The 12,844-nt window shown below is 47.3% G+C and overlaps 1 protein-coding gene across 3 annotated transcripts in view; it reads left to right on the plus strand.

Moving 5' to 3' along the window:
* The window catches only part of CERS3 (ceramide synthase 3), an 86,679-nt gene that overhangs the window by 9,483 nt on the left and 64,352 nt on the right, over positions 1–12,844 (plus strand). For all 3 annotated transcript variants that reach the window (XM_066238723.1, XM_066238722.1, XM_066238724.1), the window contains exon 2: positions 7,754–7,858. The gene's annotated coding sequence lies outside the window, so the exon portion shown is untranslated. The remainder of the gene's footprint in view (positions 1–7,753; positions 7,859–12,844) is intronic.

Raw genomic sequence — 12,844 nt, forward strand, 5'->3', positions numbered from 1 at the left:
GTTCCGTCAGTCCTTCACAGAGCCCTCCTCCATGGCGGCGCTCTGAACCCGCGATAACGTGCTAATTTGGTATCTTGCAGCAAAAGACCCAAAGTGAGTCTGTAATCTGGTTTTCTGGTCTGGGTGAAGGAAGGCATGTCCACCTGGTGTGGTGGACAGAACGAGGCAAGGCAGGGAGATCTAGAGTTGAATCCCTGCTTCCTGCTCACTAATGTGACCCAGGCAGGTCAGCGAGATTCTTCAAACCTCAGTTTCTTTATTCATTGGGTAGTTGTTACGCTGTCCCTCACACAGGGCTGCTTGTGATGAGGAATGGAAAGATGAGGTATGGAAAGTGGACTTTCAGTAAATATTGTTCACTTCTCTAATTGTTTGTTGATGCTTCGTTACATCACAGTGTGACTAACTTTCTTTGAAGATCACACTGCAATTGTTGAGGTCCTTCATGGTGGAGCTGGTCCCGCTTTGACCCAGCGTCAGGGCACGGAGCATTCTGTTCTGAGTCCTCCAGAGCCTAGTGAAGTCAGCACAGAAGTAAGAATATCAGATGCTTCTTGTTCAACGTTTATACTTTTTCATTTGATTTTACAGAGAGAGGGAGAGAGAGAGAGGGAGAGAGAAACATTGATTTGTTGTTCCATTTATTTATGCATTCTTGGGTTTTGTATGTGCCCTAAGTATCGAACTGGAAACCTTGGTGTATCAGGACGACACTCTAATCACTGAGAGCCTGGCCAGGGCCAGATGCTTCTTGTTCAAAAGTCAGTTTTTCGCCCTGGCCAGTTGGCTCAGTGGTAGAGCGTCAGCCTAGCGTGTGGAGGACCCGGGTTCGATTCCCGGCCAGGGCACACAGGAGAAGCGCCCATTTGCTTCTCCACCCCTCCGCCGCGCTTTCCCTCTCTGTCTCTCTCTTCCCCTCCCGCAGCCAAGGCTCCATTGGAGCAGAGATGGCCCGGGCGCTGGGAATGGCTCTGTGGCCTCTGCCCCAGGCACTAGAGTGGCTCTGGTCGCAATATGGCGACGCCCAGGATGGGCAGAGCATCGCCCCCTGGTGGGCAGAGCTTCGCCCCTGGTGGGCGTGCCGGGTGGATCCCGGTCGGGCGCATGCGGGAGTCTGTCTGACTGTCTCTCCCTGTTTCCAGCTTCAGAAAAAAAAAAAAAAAAAAAAAAGTCAGTTTTTCGTGCTAATTATTGCAGAGTTATAGGTCAGTACACACACGCATGCAGCTCATCTGATGGAGTTTTCCTAGGCCTCCAAAGTCATAGCAGAAGCATTGTGGGCAGAGTGCATATGTGAGGAGGGTCTAGCTCCGAGTTCTCACAGAGCAGAGAGTATAGTGTGGCAACCATTTATTTACCTTGGGCCCAGGGAAGGCCATCTACACGCAGCCATGGGCTTTCTACGGCCTCTCTCATGTGACTTTAGGGAAGATTGAACTGGAGATAATATGCCTTTATAAAGATGGATTTGAGGTGCGCGTGATTGGCATATTTACTGGGTGAAAGCCTGGAGTCAAGTTTCTCAAGTAGACAAGCTGGCATCAAGAATGGTGTTTTGATAATCCTTCCCTAACTTTGAGTCTCGATAGAGCTCAGGTCATCGCAGACACACAGGAGAGGGGCACAGGGATATTCCTGCCGGAGTCAAATATAGCCGTGTTCTCCTTTTCCCAGAAACGCCCCTGCTGACCTTGTTGGTCTCACACAGCCCAAATTTGCTGTTTTGTTTACTTGGTGGACCCGGGATGGCTGGAGAAATCCACCGGCATTCTGGAAGCCATCCTAGAGTAGCAGGACTTACTTTCCCTGAGCCCTGTGCAACAGTCAGTGTCACCATTTTGTGGGCCATACTATACCTGTTGCTTTAGGATTGTGTCTGGTAGCAGGGATTTTAGATGATGAAAACATAAACTAAGCTAAAATCCCAACTACAGTAAAGTAGGGCTTAGATATAAAACCTCACATGGCAAGTGCGTGGAGAGATGAACTATTTGAATAGTGAGTTTTTTTTATGCTTGCTGACCCCTGGAAGTGAGTTTTTGTTTGTTTTTTCAAAAAATGAAATTAGGCCCTGGCCGGTTGGCTCAGTGGTAGAGCATCAGCCTGGCGTGTGGAAGTCCCGGGTTCGATTCCAGCCAAGGCACACAGGAGAAGCGCCCATCTCCTTCTCCACCCTTCCCCCTCTCCTTCCTCTCTGTCTTTCTCTTCCCCTCCCACAGCCAAGGCTCCATTGGAGCAAAGTTGGTCCGGGTGCTGAGGATGGCTCCATGGACTCTGTCTAGGGCACTAGAATGGCTCCAGCTGCAATGGAGCGATGCCCCAGCTCGGCAGAGCATTGCCCCCTGGTGGGCATTCCTGGTGGATACCATTCTGGCACATGCAGGAGTCTGACTGCCTCCCCGCTTCTAACTTCAGAAGACTTTTAAAAAAAAATTAGTTTCAGTTACAGTTGTATTAACTTAGGTTTACGTTTGTTTGATAACCAATTTATGGAAACAAGAAGAACATACATTTGCCTTTTTTTTAATGTTGCCTTACACATTTTTAAAATAAAAATTTTTGTACAGTTGTACTCTGAATGGTCAGGAGGCATGAGGACGTATACATGAATGTTCATACTACTCAAAGGGTTAAGAATCTTTGACCTTGTACAACAACGCAGTGCCAACATTCTCAACAGGCTTTCTGTCGATGGTGGACAGAGGTTTGATTGTAAATGAACTCCGACAATCATGCAATCATTGTGTTTTAAAATCAGTTAAATTTTTCCAGATTTGATTATCTCACTTAAAGTCTAAGAAAGGTAAGATAGCTTTAGTGAGAGAAGGATTTGACCTTGAGACACACTTCCTCTTTCCCAAGTATGAGAAAAAATTTTTTTGTATTTTTCTTTTTTTTTTTAATTTAATTTTATTTTTTTCTGAAGCTGGAAACGGGGAGAGGCAGTCAGACAGACTCCCGCATGCGCCTGACCGAGATCCACCCGGCACGCCCACCAGGGGCGATGCTCTGCCCACCAGGGGGCGTCGCTCTGCCACGACCAGAGCCACTCTAGCGCCTGAGGCAGAGGCCAAGGAGCCATCCCCAACGCCCGGGCCATCTTTGCTCCAATGGAGCCTTGGCTGCGGGAGGGGAAGAGAGAGACAGAGAGGAAGGAGGGGGGGGTGGAGAAGCAAATGGGCGCTTCTCCTATGTGCCCTGGCCGGGAATCGAACCCGGGTCCCCCACACACTCTACCGCTGAGCCAACCGGCCAGGGCCTTTTGTATTTTTCTGAAGCTGGAAACGGGGAGGCAGTCAGACTCCCGCATGCGCCCGACAGGGATGCACCCGACACGCCCACCAGGGGGCGATGCTCTGCCCCTCTGGGGCGTCGCTCTGTTGTGACCAGAGCCATTCTAGTGCCTGAGGCAGAGGCCATGGAACCATCCCCAGCGCCCGGGCCATCTTTGCTCCAATGGAGCCTTGGCTGCGGGAGGGGAAGAAAGAGACAGAGAGGAAGGAGAGAGGGAGGGGTGGAGAAGCAGATGGGCATTTCTCCTGTGTGCACTGGCCGGGAATCGAACCCGGGACTTCCGCACGCCAGGCCGACGCTCTACCACTGAGCCAACTGGCCAGGGCCTCCCAAGTATGAGAATTTAAAAGTTCTTCACATGCTGCTCACATACAAAGTTGAAAGTTTTGGTTCATTTTAATTACCATTTCCTCTTTATTTTTACACACCCCCCCCTCCCGTTACTGGAGAGTGTGGAAGGGATTTGGCTACATTCTTACGGAGAGTGGACCGAACAGACCGGAGGCCTAACACGTAGCTGCTGTTTGGTTTACAGAAGGTCCAATTCTACGGAAAGTTTCCTTTTGATTGTTTCCTGAATTATATCCTCAGGAAATACCAGGAAACTAAGATATTTCACCAAAATTTCCAAATACCTCTGTGTAGGATTGGCACACACACGCACACCACAGGCACACCCACATTCGTGTGCATGTGTACAATACAAAACCAAACCCAGAGATCCCTGCTGTTTTGTGTGTGTGCAGCAAAGGCTGTTTCTCCTCCTGTCCTGGGCTGTGCTGCCTTCTCCCACCTCACAGCTGGGCCTTCTGAAGCCTGTGACGTGGTCACTGGAACCGGAAACGGGAGAACTGGGACTCGTCTCCTAGCTTCCTCTAGTAATTGAGACATAATTGACTTATAACATTTTATTAGTTTCAGATGTTACATAATGATCACCATTTATATATATTGTGAAATGATCACCAACTACATTTCTCATTAAAAGGGAAATTGTAAAATTCACAGCTAGAGCATATGTTTAGGTTATCTGACGAGAAAATATCTCATAAAGGAGTTTGAAACCATTTTAATTTACTATCTTCGTGTTCTAAAATGAAGTATTCAGTGAAGAAAAGTCCTTTGCCTTAACTGGCTTATGCTCTATCAATGCTCGCATGCAAGAACAAGGCTTACTTTTTTTTATTCCTTGTCAGACATATGTAGATAGCCAATAAATACTTGTTGATTAAACTGGTCCTGACTCAGGCTGAAGCATAAGGTAATCATGTCAAGACTTTAGCAAAAATTCTGAGAGCATATTCTTCAATAATGAAGACTACTTGATATCATTTAATAACTCAATTGGCTTCAGCTTCCTCCCCTCAAATTTCATTTTCTGGTTTAATATCTGATTAAAACTTTAAAACTTAAGAATATGCTGATGCTTAACAAATCCCAAATTGTGCAGCTTAATGCTTTTCATTTGTAATGTTCCCACATGGGCTCATTATCATATTCCACTAGTGGGTCAAAGTCGCAGGGTCTCCAAATGAGCTCCTTCTATTCTGTTAGCTGATTTTCCCTGACTTATCCCAGCAGAGGTCCGGTTATGGGAATTCTGGTCCATGTCCAGTTGTGGAAGACTCACCCTCAGAGCGTTTCTAGATGACTGTAAAATAATATGCAACTTGAATTTTCCTAAATAATTATCTTACTGATTACACTAGTACAGTGGTTTTCAAACTTTTTTTGACTATCACTAATGGTAAGAAACACTTTTTAGGTCCCAACTTTGGGCACGCACACACACACAAACTGAAAAACAATTCCAACAAAACAATACTTGATACATATTGATATTTTCTCTTCTATTCCATTCCACTCTAGAAAAATCTCTGGTCATGACCTTTGAGTTAATTTTGTGACCCACTGATAGTGGTTCTCAATACTAGCTGAAAATAAGAATCAACAGGGAACTTCAAAAACATATGAAAACCAAAGGTACAACAGACTAACAGAATGAACTAGAGAGTGCAGAAATCTCCACACACTTGGTCCCTTGAGTAATGACAATATTTATACTGTAAAGAAAAGATAGCCATTTGAATATCCATATGGAATAAAATGAATCGATTCTAATCTCAAAATCCATACGGATCTAAATGTTAACGTGGATGTGACAGGTAAAACGATGTAACTTCCAGGTCTGCACTGTCCAGTATGGTAGCCACCAGCCACCTGGTGGCTGTCGAGTCCCTAATATGTAGCTGATCCGATAGAGACATGCTCTGAATGTAAAACAGCAGATTTCAAAAAACTTATTATGGAGAAAATTAAAATATCTCATCAATTGATATTGTTCACAGGTTAAAATAATGTTTTAGATAAAGTGGGTTATATAAGATATACTATTAAAATTAATTTCAGTTTCTTTTTGCTCTCTGTGGCTACCAGAAAATTTTTGCATAGTTGGCTTCCACTATTACATAGTTGGCTTCCACTATTTTTTCTATTGTACGGCATCATTCTGGATGACCAAGTAGAATATATTAATAACCCTGGGGTAGGCAGTGATTTCTTAAACAAGACATAAAATGTGCTAATATAATGAAAAATATCTGTTACGTTGAACTTGATGAACACCAGGAAACTCCTTTCCATCAAAGCATGCCAATAAAAGAGGAAAAGACAAATTGCTGAGGGGGAGGAGACATTTGCCCTACAAGGAATCAATGCGGAGTCGCACCCAGTGGAAATAAACAAGTCTAACACAGCGGAGGAACGGGCAGGAGATCCAGACAGGCACTCCACCGAGAGCGTCCCCAAGGAGCCAGGAGGCGTGGGACAGGCTGAGCTTCCTTAGCTAGCAGGGGAATGCACATCGAAGCTACAGGGAAGGAAGCACCACCACATTACCAGCCAGAGGGACGGCGCAGTACCCGCCAGGCTGTGGGGCCTCTGGGATCTCCTGGGTCGACATGGGCGTATAAACTGGGGCAGCGGCCTTGGAAAAACAGTCCAGCATCCTCTGTTACCTAAGCACACCCATACCTGTGGCCTCGCATGTCCACGCCTAGGTCTGTGTCCTGCAGAAACATGCACATGTTCACCAGAGGACACGTTCAAGAAAGCTCCTAGATAGTCGCCCCAAACTCAAAACAGCCCAAATTTCCGTCAGCAGGAGGGTGGAGAAACAGGCTGCGACACAGTCATGCCATCAGATATGGAGCACCAGTGACAACGGGCCAACCGCTGTTGCTGAGAGAAAGAACCCAGATGCAAAGGAGTACATCTGGCACGATCGTTGATAAAAGTCCAAGGACCGGCAGTGTTAATCCGAGGCAGCAGCTTTCAGCATTTTTCATCTTGTCTGTGGCATACCGAAAAAAGGATAGTTTTTGTCAGCCTGGTAAAAAAAAAAGGTATAATTTTGATGCAGTCACACTGGACAGCTGTTGTCATTATTTTATTTGACAGTCTAAGGGGAAAGGTTAAAAATTCTTGCAGCACACTAGCTGAAAGTCACTCACACATGGTGTTGGAAGCGAAGTTGGACTAGATTGATAGTCACGGGTGGGGGGGTGGACAACGGACAGAGGGTGCTGGCAACGTCTTCTATGTGGTCTGGTTCCTGGTTATAACATGAGTGTGCTCGTCTTTATGATTTCTTTGCTATTTATGTGCTGTACTTCAGTAAATAAATTTATTAAACAGCAATAACAACCATACTAAAGCCAGGTCGGGTCAGCACCTTCAGAGGTCCTGATTTCATTGATCTGGATAAGGGGAGAGCACGGCTTTAAAACCTCTCCCAGGTAATTCCCACGTAGGGCCAGGGCCAACCACCAGGGCACCAATGAGTCACAACTGGCCCTTTGAGCAACCATCTGCTTTAATATAACTATGACCATGCCAGGCTGTGCTAGGCCCTGCTTACTTTACTTCAAGTGGCTTTAAAGACAGAGTTCACAATGATGAAGCTTAGAGACACGAGGAGTCCCAAAGTTGAATGCCTTGGAAAGCCAGTTGGGTAACTGAAGCAGCCGTGGGCCAGGCTGCCAAGCTAGGGCCTGCAGCTCCTGTCATTAGGGGCAGTCCTCACTCTGTTGTGCCTCGCAGACACTGTGCTTTTCACACACTGACTGCGGTGACCTCCTGCTGGTGGAGGGTCACCACTTCCTGTGCTGCGGTGATCTGGAGCCAGACCCACAATCGCTGCAAGGTCGGCCTGTCTTGCCAGATCTTCCAATTCTGCAAACCTGGATTTTTATGTGAAAACCTTTGTATTTTAAATAGTGGCTCCAGTTGTTTTAAAGCTCTGTGCAGGTCAAAGAAAACTGATTGGTCAGCCCAATTCAGCCAGCACCAAATTCTACCACTGGTTTTTAACTCTGACTTAAAGTTGTGCAGTTAAGAGGAAACTTATGGGTATAATTGTATAGTATACTAATTACTGTTCCCTCTTTTACTTCTGCAGGGATGTTGTGAAAGGAAACGTGACACTAATATATATAGGGATACATACACACACATATAAACACCGGACCTGAGTTTGCTGGTAGTCGGCTTTTATATACTTAAGGTAATTATCATTATTTACATTTTATTTTACTTCTATTGTGTTTTTTTCATTGTAATCTTGGAAAATTACATCTATGACCCAAAAGTTGGTCACATGGTATTGTTTCTCATGATCTGGGGTTGGAGTGGTGTTTGTGCCAGGAAAGTACCATGTTCTTCTCTGCGGAATACTGTGGGTTTCTCACCTTCTCTTTTCGGAAGGGGAAATGTGATGTGGACGCGTTCTCTGAGAGCAGCAGGTGGCGAGCAGCCCCACAGCCCTCAGTGGTGTCTGCCCCTGGGCTCTGCCCCCCGCTCCTCCCTGTCCCCCACGCCTGCGGCTCCATGTGGAAGGAGGGGTGGCTCTGTCACACTTCTCCAGAAGTGTCACAAAGGACGGTCACCTACTCTCCTGTGCATGGTGAAGAGTAACAGAGCATGTTCACAAGCATTGATTGGATGAAAGCAAAATTTAGTAACGGAGACAGAAAGTAGCATTTTAGCCTTCAGTGCCTACATTGAAGTGTGGCTCTGTGTCAGTCTGAGGAAGTCACATGATCCCTCTAACTTTTTTTTGTTTCCCTGTAAGCTGGGAGTATTTATAGTTACTATCTTTGTGAGGGTTCGATGAATTAATGCTTGTGGAAAAAACTTTGTAAATTGTGATCTATTTTATAGTCACTAGTTAGCATTTGAATCATCTTGTTATTTTGTAGTAGTCTGTGAAAAAGTAGTGTTGCACTCTCAATTTTCAGTCGTAAAACCAGATGGCAGTGTCACCGGTCACCTGAACAACCCTTATACCAGTGGTTCTCGAAGTGTGCACCAGGGCACATTGGTGTGCCCTAGAAGATTTCCAGGTGTGCCCTATGGTATTCCAGAGAAATATGTGCCTGTTGGGGACCAAAAAACCAACAGGGTTTTTGGAGTTTAGATTTTTGAGGGATATAGGTGTGGGGAATTGGCTGTAAGCTGACAGTCTGCCCAACACCCCACCTCACTTGCCTGATTAGGTTGCAAAAGGCTGTTAAGCTGTGGTGCTGGATTGTTTACACTACCCCCCATGTCCCCCAGAAAGACTGGAGGCAAGTTTCTTCTCTCCTTTGTTTGAGTAAAGTTAAGATGATATGTATGGTGGGGGTTTTATGCACTCAACACAATTAAAAGAGAGGAATTCTTCAGTGTATTGATGAGGAAATAAGAGTTTGACTTTCAAATATATGCCCAAACTTTGAAGAAATTGCTAGGACACATCAGGCTCATGTTTCTCATAAACTCAAGAATGAAAAAACTTAACACATTTGTGCTGGGACCTGCCGAATTTACTAAATCTTACTAAGAATGTATCTGTGTGTGTGTGTGTGTGTGTGTGTGTATATATATATATATAAAGATAACTTTTTGTTTTTTAAAATTTTTTTTTTCTTTTTTTTTTTTTTTTTTTTTTTTTTTTCATTTTTTCTGAAGCTGGAAATGGGGAGAGACAGTCAGACAGACTCCCGCATGTGCCCGACCGGGATCCACCCGGCACGCCCACCAGGGGCGACGCTCCGCCCACCAGGGGGCGATAATCTGCCCATCCTGGGCGTCGCCATGTTGCGACCAGAGCCACTCTAGCGCCTGGGGCAGAGGCCACAGAGCCATCCCCAGCGCCCGGGCCATCTTTGCTCCAATGGAGCCTTGGCTGCGGGAGGGGAAGAGAGAGACAGAGAGGAAAGCGCGGCGGAGGGGTGGAGAAGCAAATGGGCGCTTCTCCTGTGTGCCCTGGCCAGGAATCGAACCCGGGTCCTCCGCACGCCAGGCCGACGCTCTACCGCTGAGCCAACCGGCCAGGGCCTTTTTAAAATTTTTAAACCCTCTTTTTTACAAATTCTAAAAAGCATAACTCAAAAATTATAACATAAACATGTTTTTTAATGTCAAAATATATTTAATTTTGTCATATCTATTTCATTTAATTACCATAAAAGCATGCTTGGACTTTATATTTTTTCTTTAATATTTGACTTAATTATTATAACATATTTTCCAGAAATTTATATATAGTGTGCCTACAGTTATTTGTAGGATTTAAAATGTGCCCCGACTTCAAACAGTTTGAGCACCACTGCCCTACACTTGCTGCTTACAGGAGAGCTCTGCCCCGGCCCCGCCCTCCCTGCATGACCCACTCCCACTGGGCAGTCGGGAGCTTGGGGGGTGTTCTGACCCAGGCACACCACCTCTCCCTTCCAGCCTAGAGTTCTCTGCACCCTCTTACCAAAGGTTTTGCAAATGTATTTCCCGTCTCCTGTCTGGCCAGGTGAGAGTGATGCTGAGGTGGTGAGGAGGACCAGAAGCCTCGGAGAGCCAGGCTGAAGAGCTGCTTCCTGCCAACCAGGAAGGCGCTTCCTCCAGGAGGGACAGTTCAGCTGGACAGTCAGGGTTCCCTTAGGATTTCTGTCTCTCTCATGGCTCCCAGGGTTCCTGGGACTTATAGGGCTGCAGACTTACTTTGAGGCCCTGTGGAAAGGTGCGCCCCTCACGGGTGGGGCCCAGAGCCAGCGTCCATGGGGAGGCCTCTGGCCCTCAGCCTGTCACTGCCCCAGCCTGGTGCTGTCCTCCTCAGCTGGCAGCCCAGTGCCCCGGAGCGTGTCAGGGCTCCTCAGCAGTCTCCTTTGCCCCCTCCAGGCCTACGCAGACACTGCTGTCCCTCTCAGGAGGACAGACCTGGGGATGTGTCTGTGCACGCCTCGGAAGTGGGCTCAGCTGTGTGGGCAGAAAATTCTGTGGTCCTAGGTACCCCCAGTGAGTCCAGAAAGGGGGCATGTCCCCTTGGGCCTGTGGACTTATTAGCCCCTGGGGGAGAGGTGTGGTCAGAGGAGGCCCCTGCAAGGTCTTTTAAGATGAGGCGGGGATGACGGTGGGGCTGCCCCTGGGCAAGGCCAGTGCCCTCAGCACACAGCTGGTGCCTATGGTGTCATGACTGATGCGTGACAGAGTGACAGGCTGAGCAATTTCAGAATTGCTGTGGAACATGTAACCGTGACTCCTCCTCTATCACCACACCCCACAGACCTCCACCTATCCGCATGGCGAAGGTGGAGGCTGCTTAGATTTCGTAAGGCGGCAGGTGAGTGACATTCCCAACCTCCTGAAGCAGCAGGGAAAAACATGGGCCGAGACATCTCTTCACTAGGCAGGGCAGAGACCTGAGTCAGGCCTCCCTGCCCCGCACGCAGGGCTCCCCGAGGCACAGACCGCTCACGCGTGTTAGGAGACCCCGCAGAAGTTCAGAGCAGTGTCCCTCTTACATCTTTCCAGACACACTTGCACTGGGCTGTGTGCAGCTGAAGGTCACAGGTCCTTTTGTTCGCTCCACCTGCAGGCATGGCTGTATAGATTTGACCAGCCCGGACACCCCAGCCCCAGCGTGGCCCGCCGCTGTCCCCACGCTCTGGGCTCACATGCGGTCCCGCTCCACAATGTGGACGCTCGACCCACAGCAGCACTTCTGCCAATGGTATTTTTTGGCAGAAAAATGTTTGAGGAAATATCCAATAAGTCGTAGTATAAAGAAGAGTCAATTTTAGAAAGAAGGCTGAGGAAGGCCCAGACCCCAGAGGACCAGTAGTGAGCAGACAGTTGCAGTGGCTCACATCTGACCCTCCCTCCCCGGGGAGAGGGGCTTGACAGTGTGTCAGGTGCAGCTCTGTGACCTCGCTCTGTGTCAGCACAGTGTTTTCCCTTATCCATAGCAGCTAATTTGCATTAATGGACAGAAATCAGACTGAAATGAAAACCATATAAATACATATTAGAAATGTTAGAAAACCCCTTTGGGAAGAACATATGTGTGCAAAGCCTGGAAACCTAGGGAAAATTTTATTTTCATGTTATATTTCCATGTACTATATACTCGGGAGATTTTTCTTCCAAACACTTTTGCAGGCAAAATATCTCTACATTTAAGACCATAGATTTCATCATTAGTCCAAAAAAAAAAAAAAAAAAAAAAAAAAAAACCCACAAAAATCGTATAAGGAATAAATGAAACATTTTCTCCACATTCCAGACTTGTAGCTATCCCACATCTCTCTCTGTGTCTCTTCTGTCTGCTTGAAACCTGCCCTTCACTGCCCCCATCTCTAAGGGGCTTCTTGCACAAGATAGAGGCTGAGCAGGAATGACCAGTCCTTGTCAGTTTTGAGATCTCTCAAGTTCTTTCCTCTTCGTGAATAAAAATACTAAGGGCTGGTGTCCATGGACAGAGGGAGTGGCTGCCCTGGCCGAAGAAGGGAGATGCCCCCTCCTCCCTCGCTCACGGGAGGGGACGGCGACCACACCAGCAGGTGCCCCGTTCTCGGCCCTGTGCCAGCAGGTCTTGCCAGAAAGGAGTTTGGCCTTTTCTTGTTCGAACTTTGTTCGATTTGAGAGTCAAAAAAAAAAAAAAAAAAAAAAAAAAAGAGAAAAGAAAAGCCATTGAGATGATGTCATTGAGATGAGTTTCCTGTCCTCCTCAACCACCTCCCTGCCCTCCACTGTAGGCGCTCAGATCTCCGCCCCCCACCTTCATCTGAGGATGACTGGCATCTTGGTCATTTCGTTCTCTTTCAAGGGGTGTTTATTCTGTGGGGGCAGCGGGCTGTGCCACAGGAAGCCCTGCCTTGAAACATTACATAAGCACATATTTAAAAAGTACTCAGATGCGAAGCTTGCTTCATCAGGGTGCGTTCCTTCATAGCAGCGAGTCCTTCCGTAAAAGTGGCTCTGCCTCCTTAGGCTGTGAGTGAGATGGAAGTTTCAGATTCCAACCTTGATCAAGATGTGGCCCCACACCCTCCCGTGGGTCTTACTCTCATGAAAAGATTCCTCTGGTGACACTGCCCAAGATGGGCTTGATGATATGGGAAACCCGGCTGTCACCGAGGAGAGGAGCTGCCCTGTCGGGGGACACTCGGCCCTCAGAGGGGTTGCTCCCTCACCAGCACTGGGTCTGGGCAGCCTCAGCACTGACCAGGCCGTTGTG

This window comes from Saccopteryx bilineata, chromosome 7 (genome assembly GCF_036850765.1).
Source record: "Saccopteryx bilineata isolate mSacBil1 chromosome 7, mSacBil1_pri_phased_curated, whole genome shotgun sequence".
In the NCBI taxonomy this organism is placed as follows: Eukaryota; Metazoa; Chordata; class Mammalia; order Chiroptera; family Emballonuridae; genus Saccopteryx; species Saccopteryx bilineata.